This window comes from Hippichthys cyanospilos, chromosome 21 (genome assembly GCF_059441005.1).
Source record: "Hippichthys cyanospilos isolate Australia breed blue-spotted pipefish chromosome 21, RoL_Hcya_1.0, whole genome shotgun sequence".
Lineage (NCBI taxonomy): Eukaryota > Metazoa > Chordata > Actinopteri > Syngnathiformes > Syngnathidae > Hippichthys > Hippichthys cyanospilos.
Window position 1 is genome coordinate 3,881,654 of NC_142389.1, and position 16,187 is coordinate 3,897,840.

Here is a 16,187-nt window from a genome sequence, read left to right on the forward strand (position 1 = left end):
TACCGCTACGGCCGATACTTCCCTTTTAAGGAAGTTCAGAAGCTCCTGCGTTGTGGAATTGGAATAAAAGGAAACGGTGGCTAATATGCACAGTCATCTTCAGTCTTATTTATGATTCATTGTCACCCTGCTGAGCCACTGCATTTTAGATTGCATTCAACTCAATTATTGATATTGAAGTTGAAAAAAAGAAATCCAAATTTTTCTCTTGCTCCTCTCGTCTTACCATACATTTATCTTGTTTACATATCGAATTTAGCAAGAATAGAGTAAAACAAACAAAAAACGAATGTTTCAAGCCCATACAAAACTACTGGACTATACAAAATTGCCAAAATATTTTTTAGTATAATTTTAGAATCCCCATGTTATTTGGTAAAATGTGTTACTTAAATCACATACATCGTGTTTACTTGTTTTTCGGAGGGTTACATTTCCAATTTATTTTTGCTTGTGCTCCCATTTTTTCAACATTAACTCATTTAGTGCCATGGACGAGAGTTCTCATCTTTTAAAATAGTAATAGCATTAATAAAAAATAAAATACTGGTCAAATACGTTTTTTGATGGAGAAGGGCTGACACCCTTGTCTAACACTTAATATAAGCCAATTGAGGACTGTAGTGCAAACTGTGACCATTAGATGGCAATGTTTCCACACTTACAACCCAGTTATTACATCGATTCGAACTGAAGAATGGAAGTCAGTCTTTCATATGGCAGCACCCATATGTACATAGAAATAGCACACAATATTCTTTTGGCCTTGAAAGTTGATTGAAAATGCTAAACATACTTGGCCTCGATAGAGGTTTCCTTTTCCTTTTTTTTCTTTTTTTAGGACTTGAAAATATGAAAAATAGCAAGAAAAGAATGAGGTAAACCTTCAACGTTAAAGGTTAGGATCATGAATGGAAATCAGCTTGAAACCGTAGATAGTGTCAGTTTAAATATTCAAGCTTGTGCTTTGTCATTTTCATACACACGGTATTATGCATGTTCAGGCAGGTGAAAGTTATCAAATGTAAAATATCACATAGAGAACAACAAAATAAATATTTCTGAAATTTGAAATAATTGTTAGAATATACACAGTAAACTTGATAAGTGCAGGTCTGCTCATTATCATTAGCCAAAAATGTCCACCTGTTATTGTTCATCAAGTGCAAATATTTTGCCATTTGTGTGTATGCATTTTTTTTTAAACTTGCAATAGACCAGATTGTACACAATAGATTATACACACACATCATTTCTGTTTGTGTATGACACCAAGGATCCGACAGTAATTATGCTCTTCATGAGTTTCTGAGGCTAATCAGACTGCTACTCTAATGAGTTGGGCCTTATCCAAAAAAAAAAAAAAAAAAAAGACTTTGCCATCATTGGAGGGGATGACTTGCAAATGCGGTGCGCACAAGGGAGTGTCTGTGACTTGGGTTAAACAGACATTATAATACATGCGGGCAGAGTTTATTTCTCACTGTCAACACACATTATGTAAATGAATATTAATCACAGAAATGCAAAAGTAATGATGTAAACAGGTAAACCGCTGCGAGGAATGATTTTCGCTGCGATGGGTATCGACTGATACGAGCGACAAGTAAAAACGTCAGTGATGTTTCAAAAGACATCACTGCATCAAAAGGCATTAATTCCATAGTTTTAATAATCAGAATACCAAACAAATTCTAGCTTCAAACGTCTCATTGTGTCCATCTAAATCCAAGATTGGCCGAGCCGCATTGAAAGACCGGTCCCAATGGATGGATTTCCGCTCAAATTATATAACCATCAGTGCGCTCGTCTGGCTTCCAAATGGCAATTCAGCAAACTTGTCCTAAAATGAGCTCAGAATCTATTGTAGATATTTTCCCATTTGCCACGAGTATAGAAAATGTCCCAGCCATCTGCTCTGCTGAAATATTTAGTCATGCTCCGTTGCAGCATCCATCCTCTCTTGAGCTCCGCTACCACGTACAAAGAGGCTTGTGTGGTCGTCGTGGTGCAGGCAAGCAAAAAAAAAAAAAAAAAAACCTCTGTCACGTCCACATCTGTGCAGAACAATATGCACACGCCAGAATGTGAGAGAAATACAAATTATTAAAAAGTAACCTCAAGAAATGTCTGGAAGTGCATTGCGTTACTTCTGATATTAATGTGTATATATATACCGTATTTTACGCACTATAAGGCGCACCGGATTATAAGGCGCACCCTCAATGAACGACATATTTTAAAACCTTTTCCATATATAAGGCGCACCGGATTATAAGGCGCACCCTAATTTAATTACATATTTTAAAACTTTGTCAATCACAATGTAGTAATACTCAAAGTAATAACAATAATAACTCAAATAATAACTCTAAACTCTCAATAGCATAATAAGTCAATGTCAATATGAGCAACCTTGTTCAACTGTAAACACACAAAAGAAACAGGTAAAGATTACTTTATCACTTCATTCCCCATCTACGGATCCCAATCTCAATACTGATCCATATATAAGGCGCACCTGATTATAAGGCGCACCGTCAGCTTTTTAAAAAAATTAAGGCTTTTAGCTGCGCCTTATAGTGCAAAAAATACGGTGTGTGTGTATATATATATATATATATATATATATATATATATATATATATATATATATACTCACATATGTTTGTGTGTTAATTTCCGTGCAAATGATGAACAAAGCTGATGGAGGTAATTGAACCTGCATTAGTAAAAGCACATAAACACCGGCATCAATATTAATAGGGGTGAACATGGCGAATACAGACGCAACTAATTACCTCCCGCTTGTCTGTAAGTGGGGTCTTGCATGGTAAGTGGTGGTAAATTTTAGTTAGGTCAGTAATTGAAATATGACCAAATTTTTCTTCAATTTTTACGGATTTTTATATATATATATATATATATATATATATATATATATATATATATATATATATATATATTCCTTTGTGTGTGTGCATGTAAATATGATGCCGTGAAACATTTTCATTGGTGTATGTGAAAACAAATATTCATAAAGATCTTGTTATAAGAGCAAATACAGCTTCCACTTGACCCACTCTGAGTTTTCCTTGGTTGTCTTCTCGGGGGAATACTCAAGCGGCGCCTCGGAGTAAATGTCACCGCCGACTAACCGCCGTTAGCGCCGTCATCTCGGTACTTGCGTTGCGTATCTCGAAGGGTATAATCTATTCCACGCTGCGTTTCATAATAAAGCTTGCCATTAATTTGAACCCCGTGAGGTTTAATTACATCTTTTCCCAGTAATTGTGTACAAAGCAAGTTTCCAACGTGTGGCAATTTATTTCGAGTTGACTTCCTGCTTGCTGTTTAAATTGTGGGTTGGCGCAATAGAGAAAAAGCGGCAATACCACTCAAAGCAGATGAGCAACGAGACACCTTGGGAGATGACTGAGAGACATATTACTTCCCAGATTAGCTTTGTTTTCCAATCATCTTCTGGCCGTATACCATATTGATTAAAACCTAATAACCTCATAAGATGCTGTCCTCTACCTTTCTTCTCCGCTGCCATCATTCCATTTTACTTCCTCCTCCCCCTGCCCTCACGTGTCCCCAAAGAGAAATTACTGTTTATTTTGTCATTGTTTTTTTTAGGACCATTATAGGAGTGACGCCAGAAAATCCCTCATTCTGACTTTGAATTTGAGATGTTGGTTTTTAACACTATCAATCATGAAAAAGATTGTGAAAGATTGGCCACATTCTGGTGTCATGGTAATAAAAAGTAATGGCCTTGTAATGCATGCATTGATCTCGCGGTGGGAGTGTCAAGCTCACAAGAGGAATGAAGAGGAACATTTTGGCACGTTAGACTTCATTGGTGTAACATTTGGCTGACAAAGCTATGCATTTATGTAAGGGCAAACAACTTGCTCCAAATTTAATCATTGATGTCTGCTGAAAGTTTCATGAGGGGGAACCATGTGGCAGAAGGCGCTCTGATGCAGCAATTTGTTTGCAATTGTTGCTTTATGAGCTCAACACGAGCTTATCTCGTTACATCTTTGTTAACAGGTAGCATCCTTATGATCAGTGCTCTTTTGGTCGCAGAAACAAAGTGAATTTTTATTCACGCACCCTAAAAGCCATTTTTTTTTTTTTTTTAAAAAGCTGATGCGCCTTATAATCAGGTGCGCCCTTTATATGGATCAATATTGAGATTGGGATTCGTAAATGGGAAAGAACTGATTAATTAAGCTTTATCTGTTTCTTTTGTGTGTTTACAGTTGAACAAGGTTGGTCATTTTGACATTGAGTTATTATGCCATTGAGAATTTAGTTATTTGAGTTATTACTTTGAGTATCGCTATATTGTGATTGAAAAAGTTGTAAAATATATCAATAATTGAGGATGCACCTTATCTGGTGCGCCTTATATATGGGAAAAAAAAAAAGTTTTAAAGTGTCATTAATTGAGGGTGAGCCCTTATAATCCTGTGCGGCTTATAGTGCAGAAAATACGGTGTATATCTAGCTGCTGAAATGTTTATGCAAAAACAATAATGAAAAAAAAAGGTTATGCATACTTAAATGTTACAAATGTGTGCTATCATCACCGAATGTTAGCATACCGTAGTCCAGGGTTGGGCAATCCCGGTGCTTGTTTTCCAGTTTTCTCTCCCTAACACACCTGATTTAAACCATTAGCTCATCAACAAGCTCTGCTGGATCTTGAAAATAATCATAATCATTATAATCAGGTGTGTTTGAGAGAAAAAACGGGAACACGGGCAGGACACCGGGCCCCCCGAGGTCTGGAATCGCCCACCCCTGCAGTAGTCTCTGAATATAAGGGGTCAATTAACGGATCCATGTGGAATCCCACAGAACATATATATGTTCTTCAGGATTCATAAAATCCTTTCATCCCATCACAGCTCATCACACAACCTGCTGTCTGTGTTCATTATTGTGTTCACAGAGAAGCTGGATGATTTTCTTTTTTTCCAACGGAAACATGGCCTAATGCATGCTGCTGGATGTGAGAGAGCAAGAGCGAGAGAGTGGCACACAGGAAAATGAGTTTAATCATCCTGTTGGCTATATTTTACTGCTGATGGACCTCTATTGGTTTTACTGCCTGTAATCATGAGTTATGCCCACAGTTTTCACATTTCTTCGTTTGGCTGCGATCGGCTTGTGTACTCTAATTTTTGAGTGTTTCGCACTTTCCGTGTCTATTTTTGGTTTGCTTTTCAAGTTGATGCATTTTAGGAATATAATTTGTGCCTCTTGTGCAACTTTCTGCCTAACGCTCTGGTTTTGCGGTAATACCTTTTCTATTCTGGTCATATCTCGCTCATTTTCGAATGCCGTGGTTGAATTTGGCGTTGTGCTAGATTTAATTCCGATGATTTGTGTGTGCGTGTTTCTTTTGGATTCATCACCGCTTTTTCTTTTAATTATTCTTTTTGTTCTTCTGCAGAGTGAGAAGCAATTCTGGCAGACAAATTTGTAAAACCAGGCAAGAAACCGAAATTGAAGCTCTTCAGAGGTCGGGAAAACAAGTGAGGTGAGCGTCGAATCGATGTGATCGATACAAGCCAATGATTACTTGCAAGCGGTCAGCCTCAATTCATAAGTCGAGGCCAAATGCACACGGATTCTGCCATTTAACCAGTCCGCCTCTCTCTCCTTTTGGTGGCAATGCATTCAAAACTAGTGACAAGGATATGTTTTTTCATGGCCCAGAACAATACCGATTAGCGAATTTCAAATCTTCATCATTTAAATAAAAAAAACAAAATGCCCAATGTTAATAATGTTAAAAATTATGTTAATTGCGCACCAAAAATTTGATGCTGATATTCATCAATACCACATATCAGCCCCGCCATATTGAACATCTTGTAATATCTATCAATAGTTGCGTAAGTTAAAAAAAACTCCACTCATCACCATCCTCTTGTCTAAGTCCTGTTCTCAACAACTTTTCATCAGATATCCTCCTCCACAATCGATATGAAGGCTCTTTCAGCCCATGTTCATTTGCTAAGCCTTGCTGCGTTCCGACATGACTCTTTCATGGGTAAAAATGCACTCACTGTACTGACACTACATGCCCTCTTATATTGATTTCGATTATATGCGAAGGCCCATATTGTGATGCATGTGGGTGTGAGAAAGGATCGCAGATCAATCATCTAATAAGAGATTCAAACTCTTTCGGGCTTAAGGATATAAAACTGTATATATATATGTATGTGTGTGTGTATATGTATGTCTATATATGTACATATATATATGTGGTGGTAACATACTTGACTTTTACATTTGTGTTGGTATATGGATGTCAATTATGAAAGGTTCATTGTGATGAAGACTGTTAATGAGTGGAAGGACTTTCAGCTGTCAAGCAAGTCAAATTAAATGCTATCTTGTTTTAGTCCTTAAAAAACTACGACAAATGGTAATTTAGAGTGGAGTGTTTGTTTGTAATTAGTCAAGTGCTCTTTTACTTTTCACAACACTAGTCTAGGGCGATGGCTGTATTGGTGTCAGTTGGTCAACCTGCACCTTCATTTAATTTTATTTTTTGCTAGTCAGCGCATTGTGAATACTATTTATTTAAAGTGATTACATAGATAGTGGTCTGGCGCTTTGTCACAAGTCAAAGTGGGCATAAGTATTCGATTGAGAAGCCAAGCTGCTCATTTTTTATTTTATTAACCCATAGCTGCGTTGACACAACTTGTCTTGGCACTGAGATTTTTCTCGTGATGTTCTTTTTCACGAAAGTAAAACGGTTTCCTCTCTTGATGGAAAATGAGAGTGAACTGTCCTTTTCAAACCAGGCTTTGTCCTTCAAAAAAAAAAAAAATGAATGGTTCACTTCCCTTCAACCCTTCAGCGGCTACCACACTTGATAAAAAAATGAGATGGTACTTATTTTATAGTCTCATAGTAACTCTCAAACCCATTATCTATCTATCTATCTATCTATCTATCTATCTATCTATCTATCTATCTATCTATCTATCTATCTATCTATCTATCTATCTATCTATCTATCTATCTATCTATCTATCTATCTATCTATCTATCTATCTATCTATCTATCTATCTATCTATCTATCTATCAGGATCGAGTATTAACAGGCTGTTAGATCGATCTATCTATCTATCTCTATCTATCTAACCACCCATCCATCCATCTATCTACTGTATCTATCGCTATCCATCCATCCATCCATCCATCACAGTATGCATGATAAAATGCTGAGTGAGATGCTCTGAAACAGCAGCGTTCTTGCAAGGAGCATGAAATGACAATAAAGCCGCTCCCCTAAAAGAGCTATTAGGGCAAAGACTAATCAAGCATCCCTTTTATCAAAATGAAATTAAAAGAGCTAGAAGGGCATAATTAAACAGGACCGTTACAAACCTTCAGTGGGGAAAAAAAGGTCAGCCATGTTCCAGCGTATTTGCCTAGATCATTAAGTATTACTATAGGAGTGCGTTGACCAAGCGGATGAAAGTTGTGGCAAGGGAAGAGTAGCTGTGAAACTTTATTCCTTGTCAAGATTTTTACATTGCAGACAGATTTGAGAAGCTAACCCAAAGGGCAATGGAAGAGTTGGGCCATGAAACTGTTCCCACGCATATATGTATATACTAATATGTGCATAAATATTACATATCGACAAAAGTTTTATAAACATACAATGTCCATTTTTTTTCCATGGAATACTGGTAAAATTGAATTCTACTGTATTTTCCGCACTATAATGCGCACCTAAAAACCTTTTTTTTTTTTTAAAAAGCTGATGGTGCGCCTTATAATCAGGTGCGCCTTATATATGGATCAATATTGAGATTGGGATTGGTAGATGATGATAATTAATTTAGTGATAAATTAAGCTTTACCTGTTTCCTTCATTTGTTTACAGTTGAACAAGGTTGCTCATATTGACATTAAGTTATTATGCTATTGAGAGTTTAGAGTTTTTATTTGAGTTATTATTACTTTGATTATTACTGTATTGTGATTGAAAAAGATTTGAAATATATCATTAATTGAGGGCGCGCCTTATAATCCGGTGCGCCTTATATATGGAAAACTTTTTAGAATGTCATTAAATGAGGGTGTGCCTTCTAGTGTTTAAAATACGGTAATCTTTTTTAAGGCAGTGTGTCCATCGTCTTGTTTGAAAAATAAATACAGATCCAATAGGGGGCGCTATGGTTGCTCTTATACTTCCTAACAACCTGAATTCATACGTCTACTATAACCATCATAGGAACAAGCATTGAATAATTATGAGTTTTTGAGGTTGAGAAGGCGGAACAATTGGAACGGCCCCGTTTAATGTATCAGGGGTGATTAATACGTCCATTAGCGGGGCTGTTACATTGATCATCAGACAAGAGTCAAAGCAGAGAGGGGGAAAAATACATTTACTCAATTACCATTTCATCAAGCGATTACAATGACTAAATTCAGTCACGATGCGATTGCAAACACATTTTGATGACTCGCCCTGACTGTTTTTTTTTTTTTTTTTTTTTTACCTCGACACCCACCCGGCACATTTCCCCCCTCTCATCTTATTATGCAAAGGCCAAGCTGGAGAATTAGCAAGGTAATAGATGTGATCCGCTTGCTAACCTCTTCCAGCAGCCATGCGCGGAATACCAACAAGGGTCTTTAACACAAGTGAGCAGCATATTGCCGCGCGGCTCTCGTCATCATGGCAGAGCGCGCGTGTGTGTACGCCGGCAAACATCTGTTGCGTTTTGGAGGGAAATTAGCTCATGGGAATGGACATATAAAACTATTAAACGCAAGCAAATTGAAGCGTTAGCTCACAAACGCAATCCGGCCGAAGTGAAAACAACCAAAAGAAATGAAACGCTTTCCGGGAAGAGTTTATGAACCATAAACGAGGCAAAAATGCGTGATGAGACAATCTGTCCAATTTTGGAACTCATGCATCCCTGCCAATACTCTCTCACTGCAAACAAATCTCTCGATTGTCCAACAGTGAAAGTTCATTCCGTTTAGAAATGCTGAAAGCTCACTGAAAACGGAATGTTTCAAATGAAAGAACCATAGAACATCATGTCAAAAGACACGAATACAAGAACAGAAAATTGCCATCAATTTCATGAAATTGCAAGGAGCGTGCTATATGGAAGAGGCGGGTCAAGGCTAATAAAAAAAAGAGAGAAAATAGCTTACTTTATCACTTCATTCCCCATCTACCAATCCCAATCTCAATATTGATCCATATATAAGGCGCACCTGATTATAAGGCGCACCGTCAGCTTTTTAAAAAAAATTAAGGCTTTTAGGTGCGCCTTATAGTGCGGAAAATACGGTAATTTACATGATGTGAATTCTTGCTGTTGATAAGGAATAAGTTATTGTCAGCTTTGCTTTTCTTTTTTTTTTTTTTTTTTTTTTAAATTAAATCACTGGCCCTAATTTTCTTCCATACATCCAAGAGCCCTTTGGAGCTACTAAATAGGACAAAACATTGACAGGACAAACATTGTCGGATGATTTCACAGTTGCAAGACACAATGTTCATCTGCTGGTTGCCAATTCGTGAAATCTATTCTGCTGCCACGGATAGGACTTGCAGCGACATTAAAAAAAATAAAAAATAAAAAAAAAAAACAATTGAAATTGAGTTTGAGGATGTTGAGTTTTTGCATGTTTGCTGGGCGTGTGCGTGAATGGTCGGCGCCCGCTCGCTTTCACGTGTTTTTAAAAAATGCTGATTGCCATGCTTGAGGGGAGAAGAGTTCGCATTTTAAGGGCATGCACGTTACAAAGCTGTGACAGGCTGAGGGCACTGATGCATTCATAAATCTCGCTAAGCTGTCACATATTCCAAACACACAACGCACAGCTGCGTGGAGACATATTTTGGACTTAACTAATTTAGGGAGAAAAGTCCATGTCTTTCTTTTTTTTTTGGCATTCTGCTTCCTCGTGGGTCTGCTGTTGATATTTCACAGAGCTGGTTTTTATTTTTGGAATTTGTGTGGTGGGTCTTACACCTACGGTATATTCAAATGAGCAAAGATGCTGTATCTCATTGACATCTGATTAAAAAAAATGGGAATTTTAAATTTAGACTTGCACAGGATATCACATTGAGATGTCAGATGTATTCTGACAAGATCTTTTTATTTTTTTTCTTCTTTACTCGTCAGATTTTTGACAATCGTGCCAATTCTGTTCAGGACCCTTGCAGCATTGCTCTGCAGCTTCATGAACTTCATCAAAATGGAGGAATGTTCAAACTCCATTTTGACACTATTTTTGTATTACTCCTAGCATGTATATTTTTTTTTCTATTTTTGGATACTCCAATGGGGGCTTAGCAGTTTCTGAAGTGCAAATGAGGATGAGCCCACATGGAAATTAATGATTTAATGTATTTATTATCAGGGACAATTAAATAGCTACAGTATCCTTGAGAGTTTTTGCCAGTGGAAAAAAAAATATATAAAAAAGGTTCACAGGATTCCTTCCCTTAAAATTTTGACTTTTACGCTGTGAGAAGTCCAAAATTTGAGGAGTTAAACTTCAATTTTTAAATCAAGATGCAATCAAAAACATTACATTGTAATTTGTTGATTTAAAATTAGTTTCTGGATTCATTTTATAAAATCGTGCTTTCTTTTGCAAAAACTCACATTTTTTGCGCTTTGTCCTCATATGAATTGCTTCAAAATTGGAGCATATATTGCGTTTTCAATTTCAAGCAGGGTGTTACAAAAATTGTATTTGTAAAAAAATACATCCGTAACTGAAATGCAGTCTTTTTTCGTTGATAGGCAAAGATTAAAAATAATACTACTGATACTAATAATTTAATTTGGGAATACTTCAGTGGAAGTCTCCAGTCCACTGAGTGCCGTTTTAGTTATTACAATTTTACCTTTCTCTTGTGCTGTGGCCTTTAGATGAAGAAGTGGGATTTAAGGGGGGAAAAAAAAAAAAAAACACAGGAAATGAGTATATGTCAAGCAAATATTTCAGACTTATTTTCTTTTGAAACAAATCATTGCCCGGTGTCTCATTTTATAACATTGAAATCGGGAACCTGTTGCAGGAGGTCTGAAACAAAAATAACACATAGGAAATGGAGACGTGGGTGGTGGGGGGGGGGGGGGGGGGGGGGGGCTGTGGGGGGGGGGGGGGTGTTGAAATGAAATCCGCAGCGCAGTCAAGCTATGTATCACTATCTTCAGACGGCTGAAGGCTGGCAGGGGGACTTTCTGCATGATGAGGCTTTGTGCAGCCATTGTTGCTTTGGAAGAACCGAAGAAGTGATATGAGGACAAGCCGGGGGAGATAAAGTCACTTCTGGGAGGTGGGCGTCACACGCCGGTGCGCTCGCTAAGAAACTCTCAAGGGATTATGTGCCGATGCTAACGTTCATAGAATCATCGGATGTTGATGCTTTTTGATTTTTGTAATGCGCAGCAAGGTGAAAATGGATCATTTTAAGTGATCAAATTATTGTATTTTTTGGTGGAAAAAAAAAATAGCGGTCTTTAAATCTTTCATTTTGAAAAATGCCTTATTTTGTGATTTATTTCTGGATGTGGGCGTTCCAGTTCGTCATTTATATTTCATATTCTTTCTAGTTAGTTTCGCTTTATGTTCTTAAACAATATTGGGGCAAATCTGTTGATTTTTGACAAATTTACAAAAAATACAGCCTTAAAAGGGGTCAATTTGGATTGAAGTTGAATAAAGTTAGACTCATTTGCTGTATTGTCTACTGTACACCTTTTCCAGGTGAAATTATCCATATTATAAATGTTAAAATATGCTGCACTTTATAGTCCAAAAAATATGGTAAAGCGTTCCCTCGTTTATTGCGGGAATTACATTCACGAAAATATCGTCAATCAACAAAATTAGCAGAGAAGAGATGGAACTAGTTTTTGCTTTTTGGTTTGTTTGTTGTCTTGAAAGTAAATGACTGGTCCCACTTAAAAGGAAGAAAAATAGCCAGGGAACCTGCAGTAAAATAATTGAAGTAAATTTTGAAATGTTGTTGGATTTGTTCGTGTTTGTTTGTTTTGTTAAAAATAAGAACATAGATAAAAAAAAAATACTTTTTGACTGATCTCACTTGAAAGCAGAAAAATAGCAAGGAAAATAGTGCCAAAGCTTCATTTTTTATGGTCATAATTAAAAATCCCCCAAAATAAGGTTATTTTTTTCATTTTGTTGGTCAAAAAATATACAAATTTTTTTTGACGGGTCAAATTTAGATTAAAAAATACAGCGAGGTAAACCTGTAAAAAATGTTATCGTGTTAAATGAAAAGTAGAAGTCAAACTTTTGGTCTCTAAAACAAATAATGAATACATATTTTCGGCTGGTCTGACTTTGAAGAAAGAAAAATAGCAAGGTGTCGTTTTTCAAGTTTTTTTTGTTTTTTGTTTGTTTTGTTACAAAAAAATAAATCAATAAAATCAATAGTGCTTGGCTGCTTTGAATTTGAAGGCAGAAAAACAACAACAATGAGATAAACCTTGGAGAATACTGCAAACATGTAATATTAGCATTTTATTTTGAAATTCTTGAAATCAATGTTGTAAAGAGCCAAGAAAAAAAAAAAAAAAAAATCAACCCTGAACTCAACTCTCAAAGGGGGTGTCAAGATTGAGACTTTTGCCGACGAATATTTTCTCCCTAAGGGTATTTAATTACCCGTGTCAACTGTTTTCACATTAGCGATCTTTTCCAACTTTTGTCGGCGCAAACTCTCTCTTTTTTCATTTCATCGTTATATCTCCAGTATTGTTTTAAGTGCAACCTAACACAATAGCGTTGTGATGAATAGCGGACCCAAACGCTTGATTAATTGGTGCATTGTGTCACAAGAGAAAAAGACTGCACACACAGCAAGTTTTTTTTTTTTTTTTGAAAGGGCAAACACACACACACACACACACACACGGCCTGCGCGCGCATCCCACGCCACAGGAGCTTCCCGAGAAGGACAGATGCCCTTATTCAGCATCACTTAACAGGCCATGTGTGAAGGGCCTCACATTTAACATCCCCACCTTGTCTCTCGGCCTATCCAAAGTTGTTTATCTTCCGTACTTGATAAAGTGAAAGGCTCGCCGCCGCGTGCGTGCGCGAGCGAATGTGTCACAAGCAATCAGTCCCAACATTTCCCACAGTCTCAAACCGGATCAATTGACCTTCCGAAGGACGCGGGAATAATGATGAGTGATATGCAACGGGGAAGGGAGATCGCATCTGTGGAACTGTGAGAAACGGCGGGAGGGAACGCAAAGTAAGAAGCGGGACGGGGATGAGCGACTGGCGGCGGAATTCGACAAATGACGCGCGGGCCCAATTTCATATTTTGCAATATGTTTTTTTTTTTGTTTTATGGAAGTGGATCTATTATTTACCAGTGTGAAATGGTGTTTCCTAATATATACAATGCTAGCTGTCAATTGAGACCCATTTTGAAACGTCCGATTTGCCAAAAATTGGAGTAAATTTGGTTTTGAAATGAGCAAAAATGACATTTTGAACTGTAATTAATTTAAATTTGCTTAAAAGTAAATCATGTGCTAAGCTTGGTTTGCATTCAGCAAGTAAGTTAGCAGGGTGATTTTTCCATAATTATAGTTTATTGTTATTATTTGTAAGTATAAAGCCTTGAAGCCTTGTTTATACTGCTTGTTTTTTTTTTTTTAAAGGCAATAAAAAGGCATGTTTGTCCTAGAATAATCATGACTAATAATCGTGATTTCAATATTGACCAAAATAATCAAGCTTTTTATTTTGGACATTCATGCAGCCCTAAATTGAACCAGTTTTAACACATGTAATCAATTATGTCTTCAATGTTGGCAATAAAGCAAGCTAGTTCATTATTTATAGACATATATATTATTATATATAAATATATATTTATAGTTTATTTCAAGGTAATTTTCTGATTTCTTTCTTATGAAGGGATATGGAATTTAGTCAGGAATTTTCAGCAGTATGATGTTAATATTTTGTCTGTGATTATCTCTACAATTAATACAAGTAAACTAAAATATTTGACTTCAACTAAAATTATTTGGTTGATATGACCTACCTAAAAATATATAATTTTGTTGACTGGTATTTTCGAGAACAATTATTTTAATAGCACAGATGACTTTTCCAATCTACTATGATATTACTAGACTTTTTTTTATGATTAACTGTCACAAGCTTGGGATGAAATCAGTCGCTTATGTAATCCAAAATATGAAAACATAACACCTACAACACGGTATGTACTTTCCGCTCGCAAGCGCCAAGCATATTGCGAATGAAGCCGTCCGCATTTTCACTGAGTGCTCCTTCTTGTCATAACAGCACCAACAGATGGACTCAAATGCACGCCACCAGTCACAGAATATCCAAATAAATTTTTCATTTTAATCAACATTTCTTTCCAAAGTACTCCATGTACAAAGAAAAAAAAAGTTCAGAAATACCAGCTGCTACAGAGCGTACGTAATTAGGAATCAAACAGACTACCGAGCAAATCCAACTCATGCTAGGCCGTTCATATGCCTACTGGCGAATATTTTAATATTAGACTAAATCTCTTGGCAACACGCTTAAAATAGTCATCAAAATACACACACACCTATATATATATATATATATATATATATATATATATATATATATATATATATATATATATATATGAATAATAACGATAATATTGTTATATTGTGATACAAAGTGACGCAATAAGCGTATTGCAATATGACCTTCAGTTTCCAATATATCGCTTATTCCAATATATCGCGCCTTGTTTTCATAATATTTTGTTTTTTAAATCAATCCGCTCCGGCATGGCTTTCGTATCATGATTTTTGTCTTATTATGAAGCGTGTGTTATGTGTAAATCATTCCAAGCGCTTCAAAAACGCCACATCAAATGCGGCAAAACATTACTTTATGAGTGAGGTAGCAAAAAAAGAAAACGTTATGTTACGAAGATAGCTTTTCCTTCGTTTTTGCTATCGTTGTCATATCTCGAGATTCCACACAGTCCACGCCTACTCCTCATTAGCAGAAAATTCTTGTTGCATTTAATTCAAATGGGAATTTTGAGATTTCATTTTTCTTTTATATGCAAATTAATTTTCGTAATATAAAGAATAAAACCTGTACGGAAGCGACCATATCTTGAGGTTTTATAACAATAAATGATCAGTTGATCAACACGTCAGCAGATTTCCATATCCAGCTAACTTTGTGCTTTTAATCTGGAAGGCCGTTTCCTGTTTTTACCATCCCGAAAGTGATTGGCTGTCTTGCATCACGCTTCGTGTCCCGTCGTACCAAACGCGTCCTCTAGATGTCGCCCTATCACCCAATCACGCAAGCAGCATTGACTGCAATTAAAATGCGTCGCTTATTACTCCATCCACGTAGTAGATCTGAATTAAGCATTGTTCATTTTCCCAAACCACGGAGGGACGAAAAATAAGGATGAAAGAGCCACACGCGGCTCAGGAGCCACAGGTTGCCGAGCCCTGCACTACGCTAGAAGACTCGGCGCTCGAATCATGAGAAAAAAGTTTTTACTTTGACATTTACAGTGATCTGTGACTTAATTCCACTGCGCGTAAGGTGCATTTGCTTTTATACTGCTGATATTCATGTTTGTAAAATAATCCCATTCATTTTGATGCGAGATGGCCAAAAGTGGCGTCTGAACAAAGAGGCACGAAGCAGCAGGAGCTTGCATTGTACTGAGCAGATGCACAGCGGTGGCGGACAGCCAGCTGACTTTTTTTTTTTTTTTTCTTTATGGATGGTAGACTCCAGTGCTCGCACTCCCTTCTAAAATTATTGCAACAGTCAGATGGATTTCATTGTTTTTGCTGCAAAATGGAAATAGTCAAACGTGGACGAATGGGAGCTAAGATTTCCGTTTTTATTTTCAAGTCTTTTCATATGGCTCGAATACTTTTCACCTTTTTTTTTCAAAACAACAAAAAAAAAACATTTTGCATGTTCGCAATATGAATTAAGCAGCAAAATCCAACAGTTTTTATCCACATCTGAAAATGGCATCACTGCAATCACGATTTACCTTGTTCCTAAATTCGGTCATGTGACTGTGACACGCTAAGGTCTGATA